The following is a 21,753-nucleotide window of genomic DNA, read 5'->3' as shown; positions in this document are numbered from 1 at the left end:
CCTCATGACTCACAGAGGCCCCTCCCGCCAGCTATTCAAATCCTGTGGCTACAGCAGCTGTGCATTTTGACTATTCCATCAAGTTTGCTAACCACTCCCTAAGGCTGCACCTCACACCCACTCTTCTCTGGCCCAGAGGGAGGGGAGGGCCAAGGTGGCTGGGGAATTTATTCCAAAGCAATGCAGCTGCTGCGGGGAGGGGGGAGGGCTGTCAACGGTGTGAACTGGAAAGTCGGGAAGGGGGCACGAATTTTCTGGTCCAGGAGGGAAGAGTGGATGCCCGTCTCTGACAGCAGAATGTCCAAGTAGAAAAGTCCAGGAGGTGGCAGGAGATGCTGGGTAGGGGTCAGAGGAAAATGATAAACGATGAGGCTACAGTTGCAGAAATGAGAGTCAGAGCGCAGAAAAGAGAAGAAAGAGGGGGAACAGGAGAAAAGGAGGGGAAGGACAGGTGAAAAGAACAGCTTTAAATCCAAATGACAGCCCTGCCTTAGTTTAAAGCTAAGTTCTCTTTTCTGCTTATTATGGATCTTTGATAAGAAATACAATTGCTGAGAAGTCTGTTTTGCTTGCTGTTTGCTACGAGCATTGTGAAACCTTTCCTGAATGTAGTCTGATATGTAATAGAATAAGTGATTGTACATAAACTTACCGGCATTTCTCGCTTCTGTAAACCTGCTTGCTTAACACATTCCTCCCCTACCCCCTTCCCCCTTCCCCCTTTTCCTCCCACCACAAGTAACGGACAAAGCCTTCCCGTCAAAGGAAAGACAAAGGACGCCCAATCAGAGAACAACAAATGTCCTTACTTTAAAACCAACTAATCAGGCCCCTCATAATTTGAAACCTCCCCTGTGCTATTTGTCTCTGTCTATAAAAACGCTGTACCAACCCTGATCGGGGCCTCTCAGCGTCACTGGTGATGAGTGCGCAGAGGTCCAGGTTCGAACCTGCAATAAATGACCCTTGCTGCTTGGCTTTGACTTACGACTCTGGTGGTCTCTTGCGGGGGGTTCGCGACCTCTGGCATTACACAGGGAGTAAAGGGGGACACCTCCGAGAAGGCTAACACTCTGGATCTCAGGAAGAAAAGGAACCCGAGTGTTGACAGATGAAGCAGCAGGGGCGAGGGGAAGAGCAGAGCAGAGAGGGTCTGGGAGGGGTCTCAGCTCTGGGGCTGGAACAAAGACCACAGGCTGGGTGGCTTAAAGAACAGAAGTTTGTTTTCTCACTGCTCTAGAAGCTGGCGTCTGAGGTCCGTGTGCCAGCATGGTGGGGTCCTGGGGAGGGCTCCCCTCCTGGCTGGCAGAGGGGTCACCTTCTTGCTGTGTCCTCACGTGGTGGAGTCTGCTAGTGTCACTAAGTCTATTAGATCCAGGCTCCACCCTTAAGACCTCATTTAACCTAATTACTTCCCTAATGGCCCTGGCTCCAAATACTGTCACACTGGGGGTTAGGGCTTTAACATATCAGTGGGGCAGGCGGGGGGGGGGGGGGGGGGGGGGGACATCATTCAGTCCAGAGCAGGAAAGTAGACGTGGCATAAAAGAGGGGAGCCAGTGGCTCAGGTGGGAAGTCCTGGCATCACACTGGGCCTAGAACACACTACCAAGAGTCTCCACCTGGCAGGAAGAGCCCTGTGTCCAGACCTCTGCCTCTGTGCCTCCAGGAGGTGGAAGAGACAAGGCCCTTCCCCTCTCTGGTCTGTTTCAGTGTATCTACATTGCAGGAGGGATAGGAGGGGATCCGATCCTATGAGATCCCCAGGATACTACCAGGCCATCACCTAAGGGATAAATGCCTCTGGGGCTCAAAGAAGAGTCTGATTGTTTTCAAACAGGCCCATTCTAGGTAAAAAGAAGGGAAGGAGGGAGGGCAAAGTTTAGAGGCTTGAGCCCTCCCTTGAGAGCCTGGGAGCCGGTCTCAGTTGGCCCCTGGGGCCCACCGGGAGCCGGTCTCAGTTGGCCCCTGGGGCCCACCGGAAGAAGTTGCCTCCCGAAGGCTCTGTGCTTTGAGGGAGGGGGAGCAGGACAGTGCGTTTCTCCCCACCGCCCGCCCCCCCCCCCCCCACACACACACCCAACTCCTTCTCACTGCAAAATAAGAATGTGTTTGGGTGGTGTTTAACTTTAATTTTGAGAGCCACCGTCTTCTAAAAAAAAAAAAATGGCCTTCAGAGCCAAGAATGACGCTCATTTCTTTGCATGTTTAATTAGGGGAAGGCTGTTTCCCTGATGTGACTCTGTGGGTCTCAGACTGTTGTTCATCCCGCGGAGTCTGTCTGGAGCCCACGACTATAGGCCCAGGCCATGGAAGGGCCTCAGCAATGGAAGAGATGGGGTGGGCAGGGTTGAGGCTGTGGGGAGCTGGAAGGGCATGAGAAGCACAGAAGAAGAGCATTTCAATGAGCCGGTAGGTGGGTGGGAGGGCAGGCTTGGAAGCCTTCCCAGAGGAGGTGACATCTGAGTTGGGAACTAGAGGAGAAGTTCTACAGGGGAGAGGATGGGGTGGGGGGAGCAGGATTCCAAGCAAAAGCCTTGGAGTGAGAGAAAAACTCATGCACTGGAGCCTGTTCCAGGTTCAGGGTGAAAGACAAGGCAGGCTAGCCGAGCCAACACCCATAGAGCCCGGAAGGCTGTGGTGAAGAGTGGACTCTTTCCCGAGGGCAATGAAGCGACTATAGAGTTTGAGCAGGAAAGTAGCTTCATCCGGCTTGGTTTGTTCTTACCTTGTATGTTTTGAGGAGGTGGCAATGAGACCTTGCGTGTGGGCAACATATTCATGGCACTATTCCTCATCCGCCTTTATGAGGTCCCCCTGTTTTGAGTCCCCTTTTTTGTTGAGGTGAAAGATTTTTACTCTTCAGTTTCATCAGGCCTTTAAGGCACACATGAAAGGAAGTTCCAACAGCTGTCTTGCCGAAGATAATGAAAAGCAAAAATTACCTAGCCCGTTTTATAAAGCTATCATAACCTTGATGCTTAAGCCTGATAGGGATGCCACCATAATATAAAATGTAAGACAAATTTAAATGTGGCCACAGACTTTTGAAAATCTTACATGGAATGCTAGCAATTTGGATTCAGCAATGTTTAAAATCCCTTATGATTAAATATCACCACAAACATATTCCTTCAGATAATCCATGAACATAATTTAGCTATTACGAGATGAACTGAGGGCCCCCAAGCCCCAACATTCACATGTTGAAGCCCGAACCCCCAGGACATTAGAATGTGACTGTTATGCCCAGAATTCGTGATCCCGAAAGACCACTAGGGAGCCGAGTCCGATGCAAAAGCAAAGAGCCTTTATTCGAGCTAGCTCGAGCTCAATCCCCTACCTGCACCGACACAGCGGTGAGATACCAGGGAGAGAGAGTGAGTTTCAAAAGGACAAAGGTTTTATTGGGGCCTAGGGGCAGTTGGTGAGGTAATGGCTATGGCCTCAGCCGATTGGCTGGCGAAGGGTCCTGGGGAAGGGTCCGAGTCCTGTTAGGCAGGTAAGGGTGGGGGTTACTCAAGGGGAGGAGGTGTGGTCAAGGTGAAGGACACAGAACAAGATGGAGTAGGCCGGCGTAGGCCCGCCCTTTCAGTGACTGTATTTAGAAATAGGGTCTTTAAAGAGACAATTCAGCTAAAATAAGGTCATTAGGGTGGGTCCTAATCCAACAGAATCAGTAATGTTATAAGAAAAGAAAAGAGGGGCGCCTGGGTGGCTCAGTCGGTTAGGTGTCCAACTTCGGCTCAGGTCATGATCTCACGGTCCGTGAGATCGAGCCCCGCGTCAGGCTCTGTCCTGACAGCTCAGAGCCTGGAGCCTGCTTCAGATTCTGTGTCTCCCTCTCTCTCTGACCCTCCCCCGTTCATGCTCTGTCTCTCTCTGTCTCAAAAATAAATAAAACATTTTAAAAAATTAAAAGAAAAAAAGAAAAGAAAAGAAAATGTGAACACAGGTACAGAGGGAAGAAGTTATGAAGGCCATCTACAAGCCCTCAGAAAGACCTCAGAAGAAACCAACCTAACTGCCATCTTGACCTTGGACTTCTGACCTCCAAAATGGTGAGAAAATAAATTTCTGTGGTTCAAGCCACCCAATCTGTGGGACTTTGTCATGGCTACCCTAGCAAGCTCATATAATAAATATCACAGTAAAAGATCGAAGTAGAAAATCCATATAAACATGTCAGCAAATACAGTAAAAGCAATCACTAAAACTCAACCCTTTTTTAAAACACTCTTTGAAGGATAATGTGCCTACAGAAATGTACGCAAATCCTAAGTGTGCCGTCGGGGCTCCTGGGTGGCTCAGTCGGTTGAGCGTCCGACTTCGGCTTCAGGTCATGATCTCGCGGTTTGTGGGTTCGAGCCCCGCATCGGGCTCTGTGCTGACAGCTCAGAGCCTGGAGCCTGCTTCGGATTCTGTGTCTCCTTCTCTCTCTGCCCCTCCCCCACTTGTGCTCTGTCTCTCTCTGTCTCTCAAAAATAAATAAATGTAAAAAAAAAATTAAAAAAAAAAATAAGTGTGCCATCAATGGATTTCCATCAACCAAACACACCTGCACAACAAGCACCTGGAACCGGGAGACAGAATGTACAGGTATCCCAGATGTGCCCTCTAGCCGCCATCAAAACCAACAGGCCTATTAGCTTCTGAGTCATTTCCCCTGCAAATGCGTATGTTGAAGCCCTAACCACCAGCTTTACTGGATTTGGAAATAGGGCCTTTAAAGAAGGTAATTAATGTGGGGCACCTGGGTGGCTCAGTCTGTTACGTGTCTGACTTTGACTCAGGTCTTGATCTCACAGCTCTTGGGTTTGAGCCCTGTGTGAGGCTCTATGCTGACAGCTCAGAGCCTGTAGCCTGCTTCAGATTCTGTGTCTCCCTCTCATTCGACCCCTCCCCTCTCATACTGTCTCTCTCTCTCTCTCTCTCAAAAATAAATAAACATTAAAAAATTTTAAAAAGAAGGTAATTAATGTTGAATGGGGTTATAAAGTGGGGCCTTAATCTAATAGGACTGGTCCTTATAAGAAGACAAAGGGACCCTGGGGAGAAAGACACACAAAGAAAAGGCCATGTGAGGACAAAGCAAGGAGGTGGCCATCCACAAGCTATGGAGGAAGCCTCAGGAGAAACCAGACCTGCCCACACTTCCATCTTGGACCTCCAGCCTCCAGAAGTAAGAGAAAATAAATTTCTACTGTTTAATCCACCCAGTCTGCAGTATTTTGTTTTGACAGCCTAAGAAGACTCATAAATACAACGCCTCTCTCCTATTTAATTTTTTTATTACTTTCTATTATCCCCCCACCACATGGTTGTATACCAAACTCTTTAAAATAATTACCTACTGTGGCATAAGAAGGAAGGTAATAAAAAGAATAGTGCCTGACACACAAGAAGATCTGAAGTAGCATTAACTGATACGGCAGCACTGAGTGAACAAAGCAAGACACAGAATGGATTTAGGTTCATTTAAAGCACAGGTGTGCACGTCCTGGTAAAAAAAGATCTGTGCACACATGTTTTCAATTTGCCCAAACAGCCTGTGCAAAGACATCATTCAAAGCTAACTATGTTCCAATTCATTTCTGGTTTTTTTTTTCAAGTCATTCTTACAATTATTTAGAATCTATCCACGTTGGTGTATGTATAACTAGTTTGTGGATTCTGGCCACTGCATAATATTTTCTCTTGTGCCTACACCATAGTTTACTTTTCCATCCCCCGCAGTGGTATACCCCAAAGAGCTCCAGTCATCCGACTGCCAAAGGCAATGCTGCCATGAACATGTTTGAAGTCCGCCCCTTAAGGACCTGGGTAGAGGACCTAGGAGCTCACCAGTGCAGATGGATACATTTCTCGTCTACATTCTGCCTTGCAGCTCTCCCGGAATCATGATCTCAGTCTACACTCCACCAATGGTGTGCAAGAGTCCCAGGTTCCCCACAGCCCTGGGAACACTTGACCTTATCCAACTTTCCACGTTTGCCAGTCCAGCCAGTATAAAATAAACAGCTTAATATTATGTTAATTTGTAACAGTTCACTGTTGTGTTAATTCGTATCTAATCCTTAGTGCCTTTGAGCAACTCTTCAAATATTTATGAGCCATTAAGTTTTCCTTCTCTGTGAATTGCTTATTTGTACATTTTGCCCAATAATTCTGTTGGGTTCCTTGTCTTTTCCTTAACAATTTATGGGACTACTTGAATATTCTGGGTTTTAGTCACACGTAGGTTTTAGAGGCGGCATCTGCTTATGACAACAGGATTTTGCAATCTAAGCACCATTGACATTTTGGCCAGATACATGTTCATCAGGGGTTTGTTCTATATATTGAAGGATGTTTAGCAACACCCTTGGCTTCAACCTGCTAGATGCCAGTAGTACCTCCCACCCAGCTGTGACAACCGAAAATGTCTAGATGTTGCCAAATGTCCTCGGGAAGGAAACAAAATCACCCTCCCTCCCCGCATTGAGAACCACTGGTCTATAGGTTCTTTCCATTAGATTCTAATCCCATGGATTAGAAATCCATAATTTTGGTTAAAAACATAAAATTCATTCAACTTTGCGTTGTGTGGGTTTTGTTAGAAAAGACTTCGTCACCCTTAGGTTACAAAAATCTTCACCTGTGTTTATCCAATCAGCTTTATTTAACTTTTGTGTTCCAGGGAAAGTAATGATTCCCGTTTTATGCTGATATATGTAGTCAGCCAGTGTTCCAAAGCCATCTAGAAGTCATTGGAGCCTTTCCCATTGATCTGTGGATCAGGCTCCCTCTAGGCGTGGTCTATCTCTGAGCTCTCTGCCACCTTCCATTGGTCTGTTTCCCTGTCCTTCAGTCAGAACCCAGTAATTCTTCTATGACTTTTTAATATATTTTAATGTGTAGGAGATAAGTCCCTCCTCTCTTTAAAAGCTGACTCAGCTATTTGCAGACCTTTATACTTACTAACTTCAGGATAAGTTTATCAAACTTCTCAACATATCTGTCTGGAATTCTGACTGAAGTTGCATTAAACTTATAAATTAATTTGAAGAGAACTGACATCTGTGTGATAATACATTATTCTATCATGAATATGAAATATCTCTTCATCTGTTCAAGACTTCCTTTTATGTCCTTGAATTAAATTTAAATGTTTCGTCCATAGAGGACTTGTTGGTTCCCTAATCAGTGAATCCCCAGGTAGTTTTGACAACTCCTATGAATGACATCATCCTTTCCATTGTATCTTATGGTTGGTATTTGCTGGTATGGAGACATGTTACTGATTTTTAGTAGTTGATCTTATGTCTGGTGATCTTGCTGAATTCTCTTATTTGTTTTAAAAGAGGGTTATAAATAAACATTTAAAAAAAATTTTTAAAGAGGGTCTGCTGGTTCAGTTGGCTTTCTTCGTAGATGATCAGAGCCCTTTGTCCCTGTGCCCCACTGCAGGGACAGCTTTGCTGATGACTGGGCCCCTGTGTGGGACTAGCGGTGGCCCAGGCTCACACTCCAGGTTCTGGCTCTTCAGCTTGTACTCACCAGCTCAGCTGTGCTTCTAGGGTGCCCTCATATCAGCAACGAGGACACAAAGAGCCACACAGAACAAGTTTTGAGTAGTGACATCACGTAACTATCACAGAAGCGAGGGCAGCCAGGAATTCTTTGAGCTCTAAAGCAGAACTCATCGTGGCCACCTTGCACCTAAGAAAGTCACAAAGATTCCTAACCATTGTGGGAGGTAACACAGAGAGTCAAAAGGGAGATAGGAAACTCCCTGCTAATCAGGACAAGGAGTGCTCCTGCAATTAATTCAGAAGGAATTCTAAACAACCCAGTGTCCATCAACAAAAGAACGAACAAATTATGGTATATCCATGTGGTGAAATACTATACAGCAGCTAAAAATGGGTGAACAAAGCTATTCCTATGTAAAATATCATGCAGAAAAACACATGCAGCATGACATAATTTCACATAAAGGACTGCAAAGCAATGCTCTGTAGATACATACATGCTGATTCAGTAAAAGTATAAGAGAAATGACTGGGGCTGATAAAGACCTTATTCTAGGAACTGGTTTCTTGTTGGGTGAAGAGGTGATGGGGAGATGTAATAGGGAACAAATACCCAGGGGTTTCCACAGTATTGGAAATGTTTTGTTTCTCAGGATAAACTGGATACACCCATCTCACAGGATTCTTGGGCCTTTTTGCTTTTAAAATATATTTCCTAATATTTCTCTGTGCACCATGTTTATGCCCAAAGTTGGGGGCTCGAATCACAGTTACCATGTTTGTGAACAAATCTGTCTCCCCTGCTGAGGTGTGCAGACACAACTCGGGGCCAGAACCACCCAGCTGCAGAGGCTCCCAACCACCCCACCCCCCTCCTCCAACACTGGCTTGGGGAGTAATTTTGTTACATAGAAACAGAAAAACAATTACAAGGAAGAACTGAGCATTCTGGAGCAAGGCAGGGACACCATGAAGTGGGATCTTTACCAGGCTACCCTGTAGCCCCCAAAGGCCAAATAGCTGAATGTACTTTTGATCTGCAAAGCCTTAGGTGGTTAGCACAAACCCAGAAGAGCCTGCAGCCCCAGACTTTGTGGGCGGGGCAGGCTCAAGTCAGTAATTTCAGTGCAGCCTCTGCCCACCATGCTTGGTGAACTCTGCACTTTTTTCAAGCAAACCTATTTGTCTCAAGGGGACACCCCCTGAGGACAAAAAGTAGACCTCGGGCTTCTCTGCAAACCTCCAGAACTCAGTTGGTCAGAGGAAAGGAGCAGCTGATGTATGCTGCTTCCAAGGAGATGAGGAAAACATCCCCATCCCGGCCAGGAGATGCTGTGCAGCGTAAAGGACCAGGTGGCCAAGAATGGAACCACACGCCCCTAACGTAGCAGCTGTTCTTGCAGCCTGGTAAGATTACTCCAAGTCTGATGTCCCATTTACCATCTCAGACCCATGCTTCCAGTTAGAGGTGAGGGTGGGGTCATGGTGGCTACAGGGACGCTTTTGCAGCCACACCCTTTAGGGAAAAGATCAAGCATTTGGCAAAGCAAAGAGAGCAGTCTTTTCCCCCTGGGCTGTAGTTTCCAAAGCTGATTCCAAAAGAAAGCTCTGTGCCAGGTGGAAAATGGGCTTTTCCCTAAAATAAGCTCTCGAAATTGTTCACAAATTGAGCACTCATTAGAGGGAGAGGACAAGGTTGGTGACAGAAATAGGTACAGTCCCCTGGGTGGGAAATGTGTGTGTCTTCATTCCCGTGTGCTGGTAGGAACTCAGCTGGTGCCCATGGGTGGGGGGGAGACTTTGCTGGTTAGGCGCAGTGGCCTCAAAACTGAATTTCACTCCCTCGTTTTTGGGGGCCAAGTAGAGGAGAGTGGTCAATTATGTTTGGGCACAGGTCACACTATAAGAAGAAAAAATACTGCCCCCCCCCCACAACAGCAAAATGGGGGTTGAGAGAGCTGTTTTTTGTTGACATAGATCAAAATGGAAAGGACAGAGGAAGTCAGAATTTTATACAGAGGCCAGAAGCCTCAGCTTCATGCCTTAGAAACTCGCTAAGGATTGCCTTCATTTAACTCAGACAGAAAAGCTGAGGTCCAGACAAGGGAAGGTGTGGAGACAAGGTTACACAAAGATTATTGGCAGAGCTGGGAACAGAACCCAGGGCCCTGCCCGGAAGGGGAAATACCCATGAGGCGTCTGAGCCTGTGGTTCAGGTAGAGAATGAATGGAAGGGTGAAGGGCTGGGCATCTGTGTTAGCTGCTACTGCCACCCACCCTGGAGGGGACGGCCTGCCCAGGTCCCACACGACGCTGGGGAGGGAATGAGGACTGGAAGCCAGGAGCTGGCAGACCTGGCATCGTGTGCACGGCAACAGCATCTGGGTCTCTGGGAATGGAGCTTTCTCCTGCCTGGGTGCACCAGGGACTTCCCCAGAAGCTGGGCCTGGGGACAAGTCATATTAGCAATATGGTGGGCACGCTGCTTGAGACAGAAGGGGGCCCTGGGCTGAAAGAGAAGGCAGAGAAAGTCAGCAGGGGACATGGCGCAGCACCAGAGAGACGCGGGTATAAATCCCCACTCTGCGCCTTCCAGCGGCGTGACCTTGGGCACACAAGCCTCTAAGCTTCCAGCCCCTCCTCTCTAAAATAGAGACCATAAATATGCATCTTGCAGAGAGCTGAAGATCTGGAAGAAGGCCTTAGTGAATGCCATTAACTCCTGAATCCTGAGCTGAACAAAGCAAAGGGAGAAGACACACATGCACGCACACACCTTGTGCCCAAACTGACAAGACTTGCTGCTGTTTTTAGACTGTCCTTCCAGCCGCCTTCATACATAGGGGTCTTCTGAACACATGAAGGTTCTGGACACAGCTTCAGTCTTGAAGGTCACTTAGCAGACTCACTCCCCAGCTCTCCAACAGACCAGATAAAACCTCAGTCCGTTAGGGAACCAAGACATCCTAGACTCCCCCTTCCCCCTCGTTTAAACCTCCGCCACTGTGCCAATAACGGCATAGAAGACAGCGGGCAAGGGCATGGGTTCTGGAGTCAGGCAGCACGAGGTTCAAATCCTGCCTCCACCTCTAATTGGCTGGGTAAACTTGGCCAACTGTCCATATCTGTTAAGTCTTCGTTTCCCCATCTGTTAACCTGCAGGAACAATAAATACCTATTTCACCGGGTTGTCAGGAAATTTAAAAGAGGAGAAGTAGCCAAAGCACAGCTGGCCAGTGTTTGTGGTGGTTGCTGCTGGCAGACCACACGCCATGAATTCAGAAAGGCTGTCTTCCCGGGGGGGAGGTGACAGGGTGGGGCGGTGGTGAGTCCTAAAAATTCTGCCTGTGCTCTGGAATAGTCGTGTGGTCCTGAGCAAGTCACTTAACCTCCCCAAGCCTCCCTTTCCCTCTCATGGACAATAAACATAATGCTTTCCAGATCTCAGAAGGCTTCTGTAAAACCCAAGGAAGATCATGGAAACAAAAGCGGTCAGGAGAGTCTGTGGCATGACTGCATGAGGGGGATGATCATTATTCAGAGGAGACAGGACACCTGTGATGCGAAAATGCTTTCATCCCACCAGCACCCAGAATGGGCAGAAAAAGAGATGACAATTAGCTAGGAGAAAGGTAAGAGGAAATCAAAGGATTTTAAAAGCTTCTACTGGCATAAAATTCACTTGAAGTAGAACGTCAGAATTTCATCTGCGCTGGCTTCGTGTTGCTATCTTTCTCTTTCAGCTGAGGCTGGTTTTGTTTTGTTGCGTTTCGTTTCGTGTTGTGTGCGTGTGTGTGTGTGTGTGTGTTTATTTTCCAAGAACATCTGTCTTTTCTCTTTTCTCTCAAATTACTAAACACTGTAAACATTCCGGTTAAGAGCTTTACTAAGTGTATGAGCCTAATCATCCGTATGATCTGTCAGGAGCCAAGATAAAATCCTAGGAGACAACGTACATGAGGTATGAAGCAACACTGGCCATTCCCGTGGGTGGGAGAAGAAACTCCAGAGCCACTGTAAGCATCACTTCCAGAAATGTACTGTCTTTCTAGGTCTTGAAAAGTGGCGAGGAGCAAAACACTCTGGGTCACATGGCCCTGGGACTGAACCCTAGTGCTGTGGTTTAATTTTTTTAAAAAAATTTTTCAGTTTGTCTATTTATTTTGAGAAAGAGAGATTGAGCGGGGCGGGGGGGGGGGGGAGTAGAGAGAGAGGGAAAGAGGGAATCCCAAGCAGGCTCCACATTGTCATCATGGAGCCCCATGTGGGGCTCGAACGACCCCAAGAACCATGAGATCATGACCTGATGAAATCAAGAGTGGACGCTTAACCCACTGAGCCACCCAAGCGCCCCACCCAGTGCTGTGGTTTAAATGGCAAGTGACCTAGAGCCGCCCCATTCGTAAACAAGGATAATCACAGGGTCGTTTCAAGGGTTAAATAAATATCTATGCAAATAAAGAGCTTACCCAAGTGCCTGGCACATCGTAAGTGCTCAAGAAATCTCCACCAGAAACTCTGAGGCCTTGGTGGACTTTTCTGATTGTAACTGATATTCCCTTTGGCCTCTCCACAACCCAAGAAGGTCTATAGATTCACTCACACCAGCTTAGTGTAGAGAAAATGGGAGTCTCAGAGGAGTGCAGGCACTTGCCCACCCAGTCACACTGGGGATGAACACAAATGAAGACTCGTGTCCCAAAAAGGTTGGTTCCACAGGCCTCCAAGCGGGAGGCCAGAGGTGCAAGTCCCCACATGGAATCCACTACTTGGGGAGGAGTTCAAGACCTCATTCTCCTCAAGGGACAGTGAATGTGACTCAGTTCCCCTGTCCCGACTCACCCACCTCCAACCTGCTCCCCACACACAGCGCGGCCCAGTTGATCTCAGTCTCAAGGTGGGCAGGCCCGGCTGCTGCTGGAAAGCCCGGATGTTCTGCCCCACACTTTCCAGGATCTGACGTGTCCATCCGCCACTCACCTGCTGGGGGAGATCTCTCTGCGCAGACCTTGTCAGCAGCTTTACCGTAAAACGATCCTCTGTAGCTCCCAGCCCCGGGCCCCGATTAGTCATGTCCCCTCCCATTTCCCTTTGACCCCAGAAATAGGGGAAACCGCTGGCGTTTTTGGAGCCCCACAAGGCCCTGTACGCCTAGGCTGTCAGCACCCCAGACTTCTGAGGGTGGGAAAAACCCCCAGAGCCCATCTAAACCAGGGATGGGCAAATTTTCTCTGTGAAGGGCCGGGTAATAAGTATGTCAGGTTTGGTGTGTTGCATTCGCTCTCCTTTTATTTTTCAAGAGCCCTTGAAGATTATAAAAATCATTCTTACTCAAGGCTACACACAAACGGACCTCTGACAGAATTAGCCCACAAGGCCATGCTCTGTGATGTCTGATTCATCCAACCCTCCCATTGTACAGATAGAAAAACTGAGGTCCAAAGAGTCTATAGTACATTTGTCCGAGGTCACTCAGCAATCAGGACTGTCACTCACACTCGGATCTGACTCATGCACCCCTGTGCCTCTAGAACTGAGAATGCTTTCCTAGGGGCTCCTGAGTGGCCCAGTCAGTTGAGCATCCGACTTCAGCTCAGGTCATGATCTCGTGCTTTGGGAGTTCGAGCCCCACATCGGGCTCTGTGCTGACAGCTGGGAGCCTGGAGCCTGCTTCGGATTCTGTGTCTCCCTTTCTCTCTGCCCCCCCCCCCCCACATGCTCTGCCTCTCAAAAATAAACATTTAAAACAAAAGCTTTAAAAAAAAAGAATACTTTCTTCTTATTTCTTCAAAAATCTGTTAACCCCTAGTTCTTAACCAAAATAATTGATTCATTCCATTTTCAATATTTAATAGTACAAACGCTATATATCGATGCAATAGAAGAAAAACATGTTATTTAAAATCGAAACTAGCTGTGTCGTTTCTCCTCCCAAAGACAGGTGAAAACATTCCTGCCAGAGGAAAGATACATCTGTGCAGGGCCCTGTTCTCTGGCAGAGTCAGTAGGGAGAGAGGAAGGATAGATGATATTTCGAAGCCTTTCCTGATTTTCTTGCACTAGCAAAAAGGCAGGTATGGAGGGTGCTGAGGAAGATCGCCATTGCTGCACAGTCTTTATGCAAAGGGAGACGCCGCCTCCCCAGGCCTAAAGTGCTCTACTTAATAAAAAAAAAAAAAGAGAGCGAATCAGGGGTTGGTGGGGGCAGGTTCTAAGGATGGGTACAAAGAGGGGGTTAGAGCAGAAACAGGAGAGCAGACAGACAATGTGGAGCAGACAGACAGAAGGGTAAGATCAAGAAGGTCCGATGTTAGCATTGAGTGATTTGCGTTAATAGGATCCAAGACCCATTCACCTCCTTCACACCTCTGCTAGAGTGTGCTCCACACAAAAGCCTCGTATGAGGGCTTTTGCTGTTGTCTTTTGAGCAGATTGAAGAAGATGGGCAGGGGAGAGCGGGTAGACTAAGTCAGCACACACAGAGGCGATCCAAGGGCTGAAAGAACAAATTGAGCAGAGAGAATCCCAGGAGAGGTGGCCAGGAAAATAGAAGCCTCTCCCCACCACAGAATCACGTGCTCAATATCCTGTCCCCTTCCTTCTTGCCCTCAGAACCCCAGTCCTTTTTGGGGCCATAAAGCACCTGACCTTGTTCAAGATCCTCATTTTCCTACATGCCCTTGCAGCCAGGAAGGTCCAGGAGACACGGTTCCAGTCACTAAGACAGTGGCAGAAGTCTTGTAGGGATTCTGGAAAAGCATTTCTCTCCTGATAAGAAGGTACAAACATGGCTAGCACCACCACGTTCTGTTTTTCTTCCTTCTTTGAACACATACGTTATAGCTCCCCTTCAGGAGTCCTCTTACAGTTGCCGGGTAGAACTTTCCACAATGATGGAAATGTTCTACCTTCACTGACTCAATGCAGTAACCACTACCCATTGAAATGCTGCTAACATGACTGAGGAACTGAATTCTTTTTAATTTGTATTTTTATTTAACTTTGATTAATCTAAATTTCAACAGCTGCCTGTGGCTAGGGGCTACTTTACTGGGCGGCAAGGCTAGAATCGTAGGATCTCTGACCCTGATTATGAGCCACCTACCTCCAAACTCATCATATAAGAAAACTAAGTCCCTAATTTTTAGGTCACTGTAAATGGAGTTTTCTGGCACCTGCAGCCAAATGCATCCTAGCTGACATTACCAGAGAGAGTGACCAGGAGAACCCCAGAGCTCCCACCGCCCAGGGATCTTATTCAAGCAGTGAACCTCCTTTTATGTTCATCTCAAAGGACATCAGGTAACAGCAGCGTAGAAGGCTATCCCAAACAGAAGGGTGGAATGGAGTCGTCCTCTCCCTCGCTCAGATTCTCTCTTTGACCAAGGATACAAAAGCCTAAACAGCCAAGGCTCAGGGAAGCTGGCAGCCTGAGATCAAAATGAAGTATAGCTATAGAGGTACAGGGAGTCCACTGTGTCCTGGGGTGGATCCTTTCCCTGCTACATGTACCTTGGGCAGGCAAGTCACTTCCTCTCTCTGAAGCTCATATCCCTCTTGTGTAAAGTGGAAGATAATCAAGCTCTTCCTGCCTCGTTCAAGGCAATTACTTGTCGGGCCCAACTTAGAATAGTTGGAAATATATTTCATAAGCAGGAAAGAATGCAGAAGAATGTTCTTGGAAAGACTGGAGGCCTCATAAAGTACTACCTAGTCTCAGATACGGAAACACCTAACACCCTGGTCTGGTTGGCTCTTCAGGTCCAGATTCCATCTTTAAGTTGTAGAGAGTTCCATCCGCCTTGCTAAGGACCACATAGGGGAATTGGGGTGGCCTGGAGCTGGAGGAGCCCAATTCTCATAAACAAATATGGCACAGGCACAAGCCACCCACCCTTTGAGGGACCATCTCAGGTGGTACCTAGAGTGACTGCAGATCAGTACCCGCAGGCAGGTGCAACCTAACTGAAACCTCATCACAGTCCCATGGAAGGGATCACAGTGAATCAGATCTGGACACAGAGTAGGTAGTAGGTTAGCAAGGCTTTTAGGGTAGCTTCAAAGTGGAGAGTTAGGAAGGATGGATCCCCTCCCAGGGAACACAAAGAGAGAAACCAGGGGACAGAGTATTCGTGGGAAAGAGTTTGAACCAGAAAATCAGCTTCTAGGCTGGAAGTAGAGAAAGGTTTATACGTCCTCACTTTCAGCCCTTACCCACCAATAATGCCAAAGAGACTTGTATTATAGTTAGCCATATATCATTTAAGGACAATCTCTCTCTCTCTCTTTTTTTTTTAACTTTTTAAATATTTATTTATTTTTGAGAGAGAGAGAGTGAGAGAGAGAGATCGGGGAAGAGGCAGAAAGAGAAGGAGACACACAATCAGAAACAGGCTCCAAGCTCTGAGCTGTCAACACAGAGTCTGACATGGGGCTGGAACTCATGAACCATGAGATTGTGACCTGAGCCGAAGTAGGACACCTAACCAACTGAGCTACCCAGGCATCCAAGGACAATCTCTGTTTTAAAGATATATAATCATAACTCTCACAGAAATATAAAATAAACATATATCAAAGATTTTATTTATTTATTTCATTAATTAGTGAGGAAACCAGCTGGAGCCCATGACTGGTTTATAGAATCACATATACACAAACCAGAAATGCTGCAGTGAATTCACAAATAGACACACAACTGGCTTATTCCACAGGGGGTGTGGTAAGCCAACTGTATTTCCAACCGGAAAAAAAAAATCATTTGCATATCCCTGGACAAGAACCTTTCGCATTGCTCCTGTTTTGAAAGAGTTGTGAAATAGTTCAAAGGCAGTGAAAGGCACAGAGGCCTCATAGAGACACCTAGTTTTCCACTGCAGACACCCAGTAATCTTTTCGGTCCATGTCAGAGTCATTCACTGTCTTTCCTACAACATCTAGGTCATACCTCTCTTGGTGGGATCACTCCTTGAGATGGAGGCCGGCCTTCCAGGAAGTTCAGGCTGTTCTGGAGCCGGAGGAGGGATGTAAGCACTAAAGGTGTGCAGTATAGGATTCTCGAGCTAGAAGAACTCCAATACTAAGGACTTTATCTTACAAAAGCAGAAACTGGGGCCAGAGAGGAAAGGGTTTTTCCCAAAGACAGAGCAGAGTGGGAATGACACCTTATCTTCTACCACATATACTCTTTAAGGCACAGGGGTTGACAAAGAAGATGCCAAGGGGCTACTCATTCCCCCTGTCCTCAGGAGGGGAACCCCCGGATCCCTTCCCCCCTTCTTGTGTTCTTTCCCTCCCTCAACCATATGTGCAAAACAGGGGTGGTAATAACACCTCCCTTCCTGTGCTGTGTGATGTGAGGTTTAAATGGCATGATTTAGATTCAACGCCACATAGCAGGTGCTCCGCTGAAATCATTTCCCTTCCTCCTCCTGAGTGGCCTGGTGACCCCAGGGCAGTGACAGGAGCCATTCTGCTTTCACTACCCCTGAGGGGTTGCAACAAAATAGAAAGACCAGCTTCTTGCCCAAGATGAGTCACAGGCTCCTCTCTGGCCCAGATTCGATTAGATTGGAATGGCCCCCAGGCTACAGCTGCATTTCCTTGTGCGGAGTTGGCCCATTAAAATTGATTTTAAGGAGAGCACACAAAAAAAGAGCACACAAAAAAATTACGTTTAAAAGTCGCCCCTACAAGGAGGGGCTCTGGGGCAGGTGTCAGACGGTGGGTGAGAGAGACGGCTGGGCAGCAGTGGGAACGGGGGACCCAGAGCCCTCGGCACAGGGAACCCACAAACAGAGACACTGAGTCCGTTTCCCAGCAGGGTAAAGTTGCTGTGACCTTCAAACAGCCCGCAGGGCAGGGCTCTGTGCGTCTTCTGGGTCCTGATATGACTGAGCATCCGTCACATAACCGTGTTTTGAGCAACTCGGCCTCAGTTCTCGGCCACATTCTCAATTTCGGGGCATCCCTGATTTCCCTCTCAAGAGGCCCCAGGCTAGAAAGTGGTGGGGTTTTGTTTTGCTTTTTTCCAACATGCACACTCACCCCAGTGTGCAGTGGGGCCTTTCCCCTTCGCTGGGAGGAAAGTTGGCAAAAGCATCAAAGTCAGACAGGAAGGGACCCCCAAAAGCTTCGGGATTCAGTCGGCTGGCTTCTGCTGGCTCAGCTGGAAAACTGACTGCCGGCAGAGTCCTGGCTTTTCCAGGACTGATCAAAACGGAGAACTGGGATGAATGCCCTTCACGCTTCTCTGACACTTCGGAGTTTACAGAGCGGTTTCTTGTCCCAACCACTTGAGACAATTTGACCCTATTTTGCCAGATGAGAAAACATGCCAGATCTAAAAGCCCATCGAGTTGACTGGGGACACACAGCTAAGCCAAGACTAAGCCCCACATCTTCCATCATAGATGTGAGCTGCAGCAAGGGGGAACTGATGTCAGAGAAGGGAAGACCGCTTGCCTGCGGGCACACAGGAGGGAACCGGCAGGGCTGGGACTGGCACCCACATCCCTCCCAGGTCCAAGCTGTTTTCTTTCCACCACCTTGCCTCTCTCCTTGCTGATTTCTCACAACATATATTCTATCTGTGGCAGCATACACACTTCTTCTTAGCGCAAGGACGGCAAATAGATTTCCTCTCAGGTGGATGGGTCCGCAATGGCTGCGTGGAGCTCCTTGTTGAGAAGACCATGGGGACCAGGAGCTCAACAGGGGACAGGACACTTGCTGGGCGGTGTCTGCCATCGGTACTGTAGGTGGACTGGTCACTCTTGATTTCCTGTCCCTGTCCAGACTCTATTTTCACTCCCTTTTCTCCTGCATTGAGTGGCATTCCTGTAGGCAGACCATGAAAGTGGCAGAAACTGTCAAATCTAGAGCCCAGTCTACTCCCTAAGACTGATAATAAGACAAATGGACTTTCAGCTCCTGAGATCTGCCTTCTTTAGGAGAATTCCGATCTCTCTTGGAGAAACCAAAGTTCACAGCTTGAGTCCATGGCTACTCTGGGAGATGAATGGCTCCCCAGTGCCTCCCACTATGTGAACATAACATAGTTCTCTGTAGTAGAGTGGATGGCTATTCCCAATTCTTCCTTGCCCTATAATTATTATTAGGACTATGTATCCTTTTTGCTTTGTGACTTGATGTCACCTCTGAGTAGAAAAGCCCTTCAACACTGGACTTGTCCATAAGACTTGTTTTAGCCAAATGGGACATGGGTCAAAGTGACAGAGTGCCAGTTCCAAGCAAGAGCCTTAAGAGGCATCATATGCCTCTACTCGTATCTCTTATGCTCCTGCTGTTTGCTATGATAAGAGTTGCCCCAAGTAACATCTACCCCTTCAGTTCAGGTGCCTAGAATGAAGACATGGAAAGCAGACCCCAACTGCTGGTCCAAGCTAAGCCCAACAGAGCCACATGAACTGGCTGCAAATCTGTAAGAAAAATATGTTATTATAAGCCTCTGATGGGGAGAGGAGGGTATTTGCTCTGTGGCATTATCGACCAAAAATGATAATAAAATACAGACCCTGCCTGTTATTTGGGTATTCCATCTAAAACCTAATCTCAAAATTTAATCAATATTTTCATATCATATAATAAAAAATTGACAATTTTTTTATTTACATAGTATAATAAAAAATTGACAATTTTTTTATTTATATAGATTGTAAATTGATACCATGGCATCTAGTTTACACATCAGTCTCTTATGAGTTTGGACAAAACAAGTCTGCTCCTAAGACTAATCACTACTTGGGAGATCTTCAGGGGTTCAAACCAGGGCCAACAACCAGAGGTATGAAGAAAGGATTCACATGTAAGAGGATGAAGGAAAGTCCACTCATTGCTGAGATGTTATGGACAAGGAAGGGTTTGGGGAATTATGTTTCCTCACTGCCCCCTCGCATGTCCCTGGGAATGTTCAGGAACAGAAGTTCTCAGACAGCAAGGATAGACCACGTTTGTAAGAGGTGAGAAAGAGTTTAGGCTTCCTTTGCAACAGCAGAATGCTTTGAGCACAATCTTGCATGTATCCTCAACTTAGAAAGTTGATTAGAATTCGAGCTGCTTCCAGCTTACTGTTCTGCTTGAAGCATGTACAAGAGCCAGAGCTCTTCCTTTTCAGCCTTTCTCTAGTCTCCTGGCATGATATCTACATGGGTATCATCTCTAGCAGTGGGGAAACTGAGGTCAAAGAAGGGAAAGTGATTGTACAGATTCTGATGAGAAAGTCATGCGAGTTCAGGGTCTCTGAAGACTCACTCCAAACCCCAGCGCCCCAGATGCCTTCCAAACCAGTACTTGAGAGGCAGTCAGTTTCATCCTATTTAGAAGAATACAAGATACAGAAAAAGAAGTCATTCATTGTGAACTGTGATCCCAGAGGCCTAGCCCTGGCCATTGTCAGCAAGCAAGGTCGGGACTGTAGATTCTCTCTGAAGAAGTAAAACTCCAGAGGCAAGGTTTCAACTCAAGGAACCAGCAGGTGAATCTCCTGTATTAGAAGGCATCATTCTGCCCACAGGCATTGTTGCCCCATGTGAAACAAGTGACAGGGCCAGAGTCCCTGGGCCACACTCCTTTAGGATCTATTTGCCCTCTGATCAAAGGAGATTTGAGGCAGTCCTGGGGGCCCCTCCATCTCTCAGCTGTCAGCGCTGGGTGTGGACACCTTCAATCTCTTTCCCACCCTGCATTCGTAATAACGTGAAATCACAAACTGTGCACCAAGACAAAGAAGGCATCTCTTCGACATTCCAAAGCCAGCCATGAAGAAATGAAATAGCTATTGCTCCACTTCCCCCTCTCTTCTGAAAGCAGATATAGAAATATGTTGGGAACTAGTCTTCTAGGGACTGGCAAGTCACAGTTTAAAGGGACACGAACTGTGTAGGATGGAGGGTGGTGATCTGATGCAATGCACAGAGGGCCAAGATGAGGATCCAGTGTTCCAGGTGGACCCCTGAGATGCAGGCAGGCACATCTCTTTCCTCTTCTGGGCCTCAGTGTTTCCCAAAATTTAAGGGTTAGGGAAGGATCAGAAAAGCCTATCTCAGGCATTCAGAATTCAGCTACTCAGAAATCGTCCTGCTTTGGTGCTCTTGACATTGACCCTGAAAAACCAATAGGATCTTCAGATGCCAAGGAATTGGATTTAATTTCACTTGCATTTAAAATAACTTTGGGGTGCCTGGGTGGCTCAGTCGGTTAAGCATGCGACTTCGGCTGAGGTCATGATCTCATGGTTCATGGGTTCGAGCCCTGCATTGGGCTTTGTGCTGACAGCTCAGAGCCTGGAGCCTGCTTCGGATTCTGTGTCTCCCTCTCTCTCCATCCCTCCCCAACTCGTGCTCTGTGTTTCTCTCATGCACTCTCAAAAATGAATAAACATTTTTTTAATTAATTAATTAAAAATAAATAAATAAACCAACTAAGCAAACAAAGCATTCACTTTGGGTTGAAGATTCACGAAAACTGCCAGAATCACTTCTACAAAAGAAAGAAAATGACCAAGTGTGTTCATCCTAACACCATCAAAACAAATTAAATTTTTCTCCATCTTTGAGGAAAACATGGTCACGTTTAACTGCTAAGTCTCTTGCATCGACTATTATGAAATTTAAAATCATTAATTTCCACATTAGCGATGTTTTATTTCAATGTCCACACTAACTATCATTTTATGACTTTACATTTTTACTCTGGCCATCATTTTATGACTTACACAAATATTTAAGCACTATTGTGAAAGTATTTGAAACAACTAACGGTAAAGGATCTTCAATATATTTACAACAGAAAACTAAATTACCAAATTTATTAAAAGTATGGGGATTTTCATCTTCTTAAAGAATATATTAATCAGGAGCTCAGACATGAAGACTGAGAGAAAATGTAGCCTCCTCTCTTACTGAAAAGTACTGTAGTACTTAGAAATTACCCAAGAAAAGCTCTTGTCTGACTTGCCAGAGGCACCACTGAAACCCAGGTCCTTTGCTCCTCAGTTCAGTTCTCAGGCCACAGCACAACTGTCTTCGTGTTATGAATTGTTCTCTCTGAAAAGGCTTCTTGTCTCCAAAATAGACTCTTCCCAACCCCTAGTTGTAAAGCTTGTGAAGCCTTTCATAATGACTCACACAGAAGCAAAGATTCCCCGGTGGAGAAGCAAGTCATAATATAAACACCCCACAACCTGGGTCTGTGACAAAGCTCCAGCCCCTATGCGCCA

This window comes from Panthera leo, chromosome D4 (assembly GCF_018350215.1).
Source record: "Panthera leo isolate Ple1 chromosome D4, P.leo_Ple1_pat1.1, whole genome shotgun sequence".
Lineage (NCBI taxonomy): Eukaryota > Metazoa > Chordata > Mammalia > Carnivora > Felidae > Panthera > Panthera leo.
This window is presented reverse-complemented; position numbering follows the sequence as displayed.